General features: G+C 38.1%; 1 long non-coding RNA gene across 1 annotated transcript in view; it reads right to left on the bottom strand.

The window, feature by feature from the left end:
• Window positions 1–4,553: 4,553 nt before the first annotated feature.
• LOC126481460 (uncharacterized) overlaps window positions 4,554–11,386 on the bottom strand; it is a 122,558-nt gene continuing 115,725 nt past the window's right edge. The window contains exons 6-7 of the long non-coding RNA XR_007587567.1: window positions 4,978–5,097; window positions 4,554–4,889 (exon numbers count right to left, since the gene is read on the bottom strand). This is a non-coding gene — a long non-coding RNA (uncharacterized LOC126481460). The remainder of the gene's footprint in view (window positions 4,890–4,977; window positions 5,098–11,386) is intronic.

The raw sequence follows: 11,386 nt of genomic DNA, 5'->3' as shown, positions 1-11,386 counted from the left end.
ATTAAGGGAAACAAAATGGTGGATCCAGCACCCAAGGAGGGACGTCACGGTATTAAGCTAGTTCATTGCTCCATCCCCTACATGCTATCCCTCACTGGTGAGGTATGGAGTCATGTGCTGATGGGGAGAAGAGCGGCTAGAAGTGACAAACAATAAGCTGTGTCCAGTAAGTCAGCATCTTGGTCATGGCATGTCTGCTTCCAAGCACATGGATAGGATGAGGTCCTTCTTGGTCATCTTTGCATAGGACTGTTGTACCAAGTCAGGTGTGATGAAATGCGCTTGTGATGCTCAGCAAATTGACGTCATTCAGAGGCAAGTGAGCATCAGCTTGAAGCACTGACACCGTTTCACAAGAAGGTGTCTTCAGAACACATAAGAGCTTATTCAGGAAGCAGAAGAAGCTGGACAGTGTCTTAGAAGGGTGAAGCTGAGAAATACTACAGTTCCAGGTAAGCTCCTTCAGGAGCTGACTAAACAACAAGACCAGAATGAATGAAATGATCACCACCCAATGGTGATGTCTGGCTGTAATAGACTTTCATAAAAACCCCCCTGCCAAATTAGACCTTCATTCTCAGATGCGCTTACATGTTCTCAGATGTTCACTGATGTTCTCTGTACATGAGAGTATCAAACTGCATACATGATGTCAAGCATTGTTGTTTCCATCAGCTGCTGATTTCGAAGTGGAGACTACTACAGTGCCAAATGAAGTATCCAGTCACCTAACACAGATTTCTTCTTCAATAGCAGCAGGCAACCCAGTGAGGAGGCGGTGCTTCCTCCTAATCTATGAACAGCCAAGTCCTCCACCACATGGGGTCAACTCCTGACCCCACCAGGATGCAGCCCCATGGTGTGTGGCTTCTTGCTCCAATGAGAGTCTTTTCTTCTCATCCTGTATGCTAAGTCTCCCCTGACTTGGGTTCTGGGTGACTTTCCTGAACTCTCCCTGTATCCTACTGCTCACCAGTCCTTTTCCTTCACCCCTCCTCTTGCTCCTTCAACCTTTCTGCCAGAAGAAGGAGCCTAGGCTCCAAAAGCTTGCAAATTTCAGTACCATTATACGTTTGTCCTCCTGTTGCTACTTGGTGAGTAGATTTTTTTATATATCCAGTTACATTAGATTTTCAAAAACCAAATATTTTCATCAATATAAAAATACCTTTAACTATTTTACAAGTGGCTTTTCACTTCAATCAGTAAACATAGACAATAACTCTTTCTTGTGCATTACTTGTAGCTACTTTCAAAAATATAAATGCGCAATATATCATTTCACAGTGTTTTACAGCTTATTTCAAAATGAGAATACAGCTTATGCCAAGTCTTGTACCCTTATATTTGTATTTCAGTCTTTGGAAGTTGTAAGTCTTAGTAATTACTATGTATTTCCTTAACTTTGCATTTATATATATTTTCCCCCACAAAGTCCTTGTGCTTGCCACAGCCACATTTCCACACTACATCATTGTAGGCTAACTTCATCATAATCTGGGTGGATTATCTACCCAAAATAACTGTTCCACTATTTATAACCTCCATTTATTCACTACTGCCTTTTGGGCATCTCATTCATCTTCATATTTCCATCTGCGAAACTGGTATGTATGTCTACTGTTCATTCACTTATTATTGCCTTAATTTTGTTATATAGTGAATTTACCATTAGTTAAACTCCCTTGAGAAATGTAGCCTACTTATAAATCCCACCTAGTACTTATTGTTTTCCACAAAACAAAACAATTGCATTTACAATAAATTAATCCCCTTATAGCCGGTAGCCTACCAACTCAAACACATATTCTACACAATGCATAAAATAAAACTGGTGACTCATTATTGAGGAGATTTGGTCCTCAGATGATTCTTGGGTGTGCCCTGCAGTATATATTTAAGCATCAAATTCATTATTGCCATATACTCAGCTCAGAGGATTCACATGCTGGAGAGTATTTGAAAACTTCTGTGACTTTTACCTGTACCAATTCATTTATGCTCTTTGTGCCATTATTGGATAACAATGTTCGGAGTTCTGTCTCCTTTTTCATTAAATTTTTCATAGTTACACAATACCAGTAAGTTTGTACACTTTGCTAGCTTGGGATAAGCCAAAAAAAATTAAAAATGGTGTACTACCTTTATAAACACTGTAAAATACACCACTTATCACAGAAAGGCACTCCCTATATACTTATAGCTCTCTACTGAGATAGTGTCCCCTTATTCCTTCCTTCACTTCCCTTTCTGTGTGGGTCATCTGTTTTGTCTACTAAATCTTTCTCTTACACAAATAGATAATATATCCCATGCCAGATGAAGCATCTGTCTGCATTCCATTTTATTCCTTTTTGGCATACAGAACTCACTGTTACATCTTGACCTTGCTCATTAACTATGGTTGTTTAAGAGCACTCCACTAAGTGTTGCAGCACTGTAAGCTCAAGTATTCATACATCATCTTCACTATGGTATAGCCTAGATGTTACCACATCATTAGCTATGTATGGCACTTGTTTATTTGGGCCATTTTCAAATATTGAACTAATATAGTGTGGGTAATTTACATGCCATGAGTCATGCTGCCTCAAGATATGCACAGAGTATCCAACTGTAATACTTGTCGTACAATGTTTAAATGTTAACATATGATTATAGCTCTTAATGAGTAGATTATGGCTGCATTTTTAATTTTTAAATTTGGTGAATAATTACATGAAAAACTGAAAACAAATTTTTGTTGGCCCTGAAAGTCGTAAGACAGGCAGCCTGCAACTGGGACAGTGCACCATGAACCAGGTTAGTTGGTTAGTAATATTGATACCCAACACTTTGGTGTCCCATGGACTTCACTGAACATTGCATCATTGCCATCATGAGTGTGAAAGGAGGTGGTGATACAGATTCCTGCTTCTAATTCACTGATTTATTGAAAGAATTTATTTACAGAATTTTAATGCAACATAAAAATTCTATTATTTCTCATTACTTTGCTCTTGAGAGTGTAATAGTATGCTGTATACAAATAAAAACTTGCTCAGTGTACTGCAGTGGCTAAAAGTGCACAAGATCAGACTGGGGGAGAAGGGGATAATAGGGGAGGTAATTTAACATGTTCTTTTCAAAGAAACCATTCCAACATCTACCATAAGAAATTTGGGGAAACCACAGAAAATAAAACTACAAGGTCAAACTGGGATTTGATCCACCACCTTCCCAAATGTGAGTTGAGTTTTACCACTGTGCTGCCACACTTGGTGTGTTCCCATTAGAAGTGTAGATATTTTGATGAAGTGACAATCTTTAAAAATTAGAATACTGGGATGTGTAAGTTCATGCATGGAGAATTCTGGTGTACCTGACCATAAATTAAATAACTGCTGGGTAGTATTTATTTTTGCAAGATGTAATTTTTAGTACTGCTGACAGATTCACTCACAACATAAAAATTCTATTATTTCTAATTTCTTTGCTCTTGAGAGTGTAATAGTATGCTGTATACAAATGAATTCAGAAATCTTACTGAGTGTACCACATGAAGTTATACTAACTTTTGGAACTATTACTTCATTCCTCAAGGAGGATAAAAAGGGAGGTAAAAAACAAAGGGCAACTCACTCAGACTCCAGGATGAAAGGAACCTGCATATTGAGGGGACTAGAGGAGACAAAACTTTGTCTACAGATGGCTCGCACTCATTCTGTGGTCCTAGAGAGCTGCCCTTTCTTTTTATGCTTCTTCAACCCACTGTCTTCCCACTGAGGGATGCACTATTAATTCCAAAATCAAGGCTATTGTAGCATACTTTTATATGTGTTCATCATTACTAATATACTTTTCACATCCTGAATGTAAGTGCTGGCCAGTTATTATGTCTCATAATTTATTAGAAATAGTATATCTTTTAGTCTATAGTCGCAGTTCTTTTATTTTGCCAACTGGCTACCAGTTAAAGTACACAGAACCATCCTCAGACCATTCCCTAGCGCGCAGGTGTCATGTTCACTTCCAAAGTAGGTGTTTCATATTTAACACTCCTACTATACTTGGGAAGTGAACATGATGACTGCATGTCAGTGGTTGGTCTGAGGATTGTTCTGTATACTGAAAAGGATTGTTCTGTGTACTGAAAATGGTAGCCAGTGTGCAAAACAGTATGTTGAGAATATTTCATAATTTATTAATTTAAATATCTCAGATAGGCCATCCTCTGCTGCATCCCAATGAAAAAGTTGTAAATATGAAACACATTAATGATCAACCTGTGCACCAATACAGCTTCTTTCTATGAAAATACCTCCTGTATGTTGACATAAATTAACAATGAAAGGAAGTCACTACCCTTTGAGATTGCTGGCTACTGCCACCAGCAATTCTGAATAACATAAACTGGGCTAAAATCAGAAAACTTCTGTTAAGTTTACAACTATGAAAGTCTGAATAATATGAAAAGAGAAATTATATAATGCCCAGTAGATTTTTTTTTAATAAAAATCAATTTAATATGAAAAATACATGGTTTATTTACATATATTTCCTTTGAATGCAACATTAAAATCATTAAATATTTGAAATGTCTAATATTTCCTATTAGTTCATAAGCAAAATTCTCAGAAGAAGTTTGCATATATAACCTGTCTTAGAAGTTGTACATTTCATTCTATTGGCTAGTTATATTATATGAAATAAGATTTCAGTAGTATATAAATATATTCCTGAGTAGTTGAACACTTTCTGTGAGATTCAGTGCTGCAGTATATGCTCTTTGATTGACTTCTCACAAAATTTGTCATTTGTGTATTCACAAGTGCAGGTGCACACACAAAATTATGCTGGTGTATTTTCAAATCAGGAGCCAAATCTACTGCTGTTTGTAGCGTGTGGACCTATAAGCATATGTTAAAACACGTTACTCAGTATATTACAGAACAATATGCTTTCTACAGGATAATCAAAACACATCACTTAACTAACCTTTAATGATCCTATTAACTCTTGTTGTGATGCATTTCCACAAAGAATACATAAAAAAGTGCTCCTAAAATACCTCCAAGATGGGGACCAGCAATTGGTACCCACCAGTAATTAGCATACCTTTTTTAAAAAAAAAAAAAAACATTCAGCTAATTCATGATCTCCCAAAACAGCAAATGTAATCAACAGTTATAAAAGCTTATGCATATTTATCCATCCAGCTATGTAAAAAAATACATAAACATAAAACAGATTAGTGCAAATTTGCTTTTGGTTGGGATCCACCTGCAGAAAACACCATTTTTTCTTCTTTTGCACAGACATGTTTTACTGAAGTTACAGCATTATCAGTGTTTTTTTATTTTCTTTGTTATTACTACATGTTGTGCTTTTTCTGGTTTTTTATGTTTTGCGTTATAATTATTTTTCCTTCACAATTTGTCATTTTTTTCTGGCTTCCCCATTAACTTCATTAAGGAAAACTGCACTTTTTAAAGTTTAACTCTGACAGTGCCATGTTTGCTCCAGGTGGAGCCCATCCAAAAACAAATTTACTTGTAAGTAAACATTAACACAAATGCTTTGACCTTGAAATGAATAAATTAGTACATATTACATGCGAGTGCAGGCTTTCTCGGCGAATTTCATATATGAAGTCTTCACGGGTTGTCAGCCGAGTAGCGTCATCGTCTCGTACCAATGTTTCGATGGAATGTGTCTCATCCCCCCCCCCCCCCACAAATGACACTTTGCCTGAAGATGATGGAGACACATTCCATCGAAATGTTGCTACGAGACGACGATGCTACTCGGCTGACAACCCGTGAAGACTTCATATATAGTACATATTACACTTTTCCATATTATTTTCATTGTTACACTTTTCCACATTAGTTAGAAACAGATAATGGCTCAGCAGCATATGTGGAAGGGCATACAGATTAATAATTGGGACAGTAGCTTGGCACCTTCCACTGTGAACACCTGCAACTGATAACTGTGGATGTCTTTATATGGAGGACAAAAAGAAATTGAATTCTCAGCTCAAAAATCAGTGATCAGACTATGAGGAATAATAACCACAGTAACAGAAAGAACAGAAATGAGATTATTGCAAAAAAAAATATAATCAGGCTCAAAGACAGGAATGTCATTACTTGCATTGCTTTTCATAGAATTTTTATTCTCTTAGTGCTAATCTGGTGGGTTAACCTCTGCATCAAAGAGATCAGTTTAACTGTATTTAATTATATTTCTCCTTCTGACTCTTTTCTCCACTTACTGTATTTTTGTTAGGCATTATGTATGTGTCTTTCATCTATTCTTCTTCTTATGCGAACAGATCACAAAAACAATATTCATTGGCCTTTCTTTTAGTATAATATTCTTTCATGCACAACTAGTAAGTTTGTTTCTGCTGCTCTGTGCATGTCTGTTGTTTAGTCCCTCTCTCTTTTTCCTCAAAATGTCATTAATTTTAATATGGATTACACTATCAAACAAAATACAAAAAACACTAGGCAAAATAAAACAATGGGAAACACAGTATGGTATAACAACATTGAAATAGGGTAGATTCTACTCACCACAAAGAGGAGACATTGAGCAGCAGACAGGCATATTTAAGAGTTGGGTTGGGTTGTGTTGTTTGGGGGAGGAGACCAGACAGTGAGGCCATCAGTCTCATCGGATTAGGGAAGGATGGGGACGGAAGTTGGCCATGCTCTTTCAAAGGAACCATCCCAGCATTTGCCTGGAGTGATTTGGGGAAATCACAGAAAACCTAAATCAGGATGGCCAGACGTGGGATTAAACCATCGTCCTCCCAAATGCGAGTCCAGTGTGCTAGCCACTGCGTCACCTCGCTCGATCATATGTAAGGTAGATTCAAAAGTAGACTAAGCTAATGGAAAAAGTCTTCCTCAGACATAGAAAAACACACAGACACACATTCATACACATGCAACTCACACACATGTGGCCACATTCATTCCCAGGGCTCAATCAGGCAGTCAGGCATCAGCACCCTGAGACAACAGTGGCCATGAACGTATGAGTTGTGCATTTATGAATATGTTTGTGTGCTCATATTTCATTCATGGTAAAAATATAGAAAATAAATAGTTATGGGGATGGTGGAGCAGGATACAAGGCAGGAAGAGGGGCCTTATAAAACAGTGTGAGTTGACTTAATGGATCTAGCAGTTCAAACGAGCAGATATTGGAGGTTAGTGTGTGGGGTGGGGGAGGAGGAGGATACTGCTGAGGTAAAAACATGGAACAACATCTAGCCAAGGATGTTAAGCAAGTTATCATCAGATGTACAATGTTCATACAAGAAGAAAGAGAGCAGATGACATCATTTTTGATTAAGATAAGGGGTTTCTAGATTTGTGTAAAGTGTTTGACACAATCACCCACACTACACTTATTGATAAACTTGAAAGGTATGGTATTCGTGGATATGAAGCCAAGTGGATAAAATCATACATCAGCAACAGAAAGCAGTATGTGGAAGCAGAAACTGGATGCAGATCTGAAATCAGAAATATTAAGTATGACATGCCCCAAGGATCTGTACTTGGCCTACTTCTGTTCAACCTATTTGTAAACAATATTGATGTAAGCGAGAAAGATAAAAAAATACTATATGCATATGACATGTTACTAATGAATGTAGAAAAAATTCTGGAAACACTGGAAAGAAGTGTGTCTGTGTCAACAAATAACACAGCATAGTGGCTTATACAAAATGACTTAATTTTAAATCTAAAAAAGACAATGTTCATGGTGTTCACAAATAGAGAAAAGGAAGAACACACAGATATATTCATAGATGAAACGAGTCTGGAAGAAGTTACCACTATTTAATTTTTGGGGATTACAGTTGACAATAAGCCTCAGTGGAGTCAACACATAATGTTTGCTGTAAATTAAGCATTGCAATATCAGTTATGAAACAGCTTGCACATTATGCCAACAAGAAGCTTCTATGTACAGTGTACCGTGCTCTATTTGAGCCATACCTACAATGTGGAATTATTGTTTGGGGAAACCCCAGCAGCAAAAATACAAAAAGAATATTTACATCAAACAAGAAACAAAGAGACTCATGTAGAACTGTGTTCCATAGTCTAAAAGTACTGGCTTTTCCATATCTATTCATTTACAAAACAATATCATTAATAAAAGGAAGTGCAGTACTAGAAAGAAATGCAGGCATTCATACATATGAAACAAGAAATAAAGGCCAACTGAGAAGTATACAACACTGGCTGAGAGTTGCTGAAAGAGGTCCTCGATACTTGGGTGTCAAACTCATTAATTGCTTTCCAAAGAGTTTTTGCAGGACAATGTGAGCAAAAAGACATTCTAAAAACTTTTAAAGGATTATTTAATGGAAAAAGAATTTTATAGTGCAGAAGAGTACATGCATCAATGAATGAAAATGCTACTATTACTGTTATAGAGGTACCGTAACTAACTGAACATATTATGATATGTAAATAACATGAGAACATGAATACTGAGAGAAAAATGTAAATGTGAGTGTAATGTAGTATGTAAATAACTTTCAGGACTTAAAAAATGAATGAAAAATGTATGCAACATCATTATAAGTATTGCCACTTTGATGTATTAAATTGTAATAAATAGGTTAAATATGGCAATAAAATAGGTTTAAGTTGACTTATCCTATATTACAAGTACACACTTTGTACAAAATGTAACAAATAGGACCAAATAAAAAATCAATCAAATCAGTGAAAAGTATTTTTCATAGAAGTCTGGTATGTTTAGAGGGTATTGTTTTAAGTTAAAGATCAAGGACCATGAATCAATCTTTTTCAAGCCTTATTACCTTCCAATGACTGACAAAGAAAAACATGTTGCATTACCACCATTATCAAGCATTATCTTACACCTCTTGACTGTATTCTGTTGATGCTATGAAGATTATTAAAAGCTACTTGTGTAACATGAGTGTGACAGTCTTCACACTGCTGATGTACACTCTGCACTGGAGTTGGAAGCCTAATTTTTAACTCCTTTTCTAATGTAATGTGTGTTGTGAAGCTCATTTGTATTTCTTACTAAAATGAGAAATACTGACCTATTACTCTACATGATCAGTTGACAAACTCGGATCCCGGATACTATCAAAACATTTAATTTCCGGATATGGTTTTTATCCTGAAAAATCATTAAATACCCTGCTCAACATATTAAGCAATCTGCAGGTGCAGTCCATGTGTATCACATTACACTGATTGTACTTTGCTTGCATAAATAAATAATGTACAAACCTGGTTCAAAATATATTTCTTCAAACCCTTAAAAAGGTTAATTATTACTTTTCTGAAGTTGAAATAATCAGAAAGTTATGTTGTGTATGCTTTAACAGCCCTATAATTGAGAATAAGTGAGAGAGACCTGGTAGTCTGTAGTGGTAAAGGAATTATTTATGGCCAATGTAGTGTATCAGAATTGGAGCTTTCATACTGCTGTACTTCAGTCCTTAGCAAATAAAGGTGACAAGGCATAGTAATTTAATATATGTTAAAGAATTGATGTGAATCCAAATGATATTATTTGTATAAAATAATATTATTGGAAAGCATATTTCATAAATGCCTTTGTTTTTTTTTCTATTTTATGTTCGCAGTGCAAGTGATGCAATATGCTAATGACAGAATATTCATTGTTGCAGCCCCACTGTCACAGTTTACACAACAGTCAGCGATCACAAGAAGCTCCTGCCATTCACTGTTGGCAACCTCTGACTCTTGTGGATGGGACAAACGCATTGTAAAAATTTGAAGAAAATGAATGAATTTATGCATCTGTAATGTAGTAGGTCACAGTTTAATACTCACGTATGTTTTAATCCACATTCAATTCATACACACTTACAGAAAATACATAAGCATCTGTACCAGTGACAAAAATAAACTATATAATATAGAGAAAGTTTTTTCTGTTCCAACAAAGCGTGTCCACCTGAATGAAATATTAAGAAAAATACCAAAAGACAAAGAAATCCCTGTCAAGTATAATGCTAGAAACATAGAGATTACCTTTGCAAAAATGTTAAGTAGTGCTTGAGTACAGCAAGGCCATAAACATGATGGATGCCTGTGTACAGGGAGGCAGCATCAAGAATGAATGCAAAAGAGCAAGGTTGTAGTGGGGTGGGGATGGTGGAAGGGGTGATGAAGCAAGTAGTTGGTGCCCTTGACACAGGACACTAGGTTTTGGGAAATGAGTTGCAGGTATTGGTCAATTCATTTATTAACCTTAACACATACAAGGATCACAAATAACTGAACTGAACATGGCGGAACAGCCAAAGATAAAGCTTAGAGTCCAAAGATGAATGCATATCGATGTTGGTGTCAATTTCAACTGCACAAAATAGCTCCCCCCCCCCCCCCCACAGTGCGGAAAACTCTTAAACTCTTGAGAGGTTGGGGGAGGGGAGGGGGGTGACTATGGAGTCAGCAGGGGTGGTTTGCGGGAGCTGTACCACGGTCACGGTCAGCTCAACAGTGTCGTCGGGGAGCTGTGTGGGTAGATGTCGTGAAGGAAGGTTTGGCCACCGAACCTGGAAGTCGTTGAAGCGAGCCGGGCATTGTACTGGGCATGCTGGTCGTGCAGCGGCAGGTAGGCTAGCGGTTTGTGGGTGGAACAGAACGACGACAACGATGTCTCCGGTGGGTGTGGCGAACACACGAAGCATGTCCAGGTCTACGTCGGGCGGGAGGCGAACACATTTCACCAGGTGGCAGGGAATGGCAGAGGTTGTGTCATGAGCACTTGATGAAGAGAAACACACAACAAACAGTGTATAATCACGCAGTATTATTGAGATATCGTGGATTATGTCTTGGGGGACAGGCACAAACACCTTGAGCGAGGGCACGCTCAAGACAGGGGGGGGGGGGGGGGGGCATGAGAAACCTCGACAGGGCGAGGCAGGCGATGGTGGAGAGGTTGAAGGGACCAGTGAAGGGCCCGGCAGTGAGGGCGTGATCATAGGTAAGTTCAATGTGGGGAGCATGTGGTCACTCGAGAGAGTGCGTGAGACCGGAGTAGAGGGCGAGGTTGGGAGAGCTTGAAGATTGGAGTTGGAAGTCACTCGATCGAGTGTGTAAGTCCGATGTGGAGGGAGTGGTCAGAGCATCGTGAGCCACGACAGTGAGTGGCGTGGTCGTGGCCTGAAGGGGAGTGGAAGAAGGCTCGACATGAGCAGGCTTAAGTCTGTTGAGAGAGACTGTAACAGCTGAATCTTTCATCTGAATGGTGTTGGCTGAGGGCCGGAGAACTCAGTACAGGCCAGTATATGGAGGTTGGAGGGGAGCATGGACAGCGTCATCTCGGAGCATGATGTACTCGCAATTGCCCAGAG

Source organism: Schistocerca serialis, chromosome 5 (assembly GCF_023864345.2).
Source record: "Schistocerca serialis cubense isolate TAMUIC-IGC-003099 chromosome 5, iqSchSeri2.2, whole genome shotgun sequence".
Classification (NCBI taxonomy): domain Eukaryota; kingdom Metazoa; phylum Arthropoda; class Insecta; order Orthoptera; family Acrididae; genus Schistocerca; species Schistocerca serialis.
The sequence above is the reverse complement of the archived record's forward strand: the minus strand, read 5'-3'. Positions and strand labels throughout refer to the sequence as shown.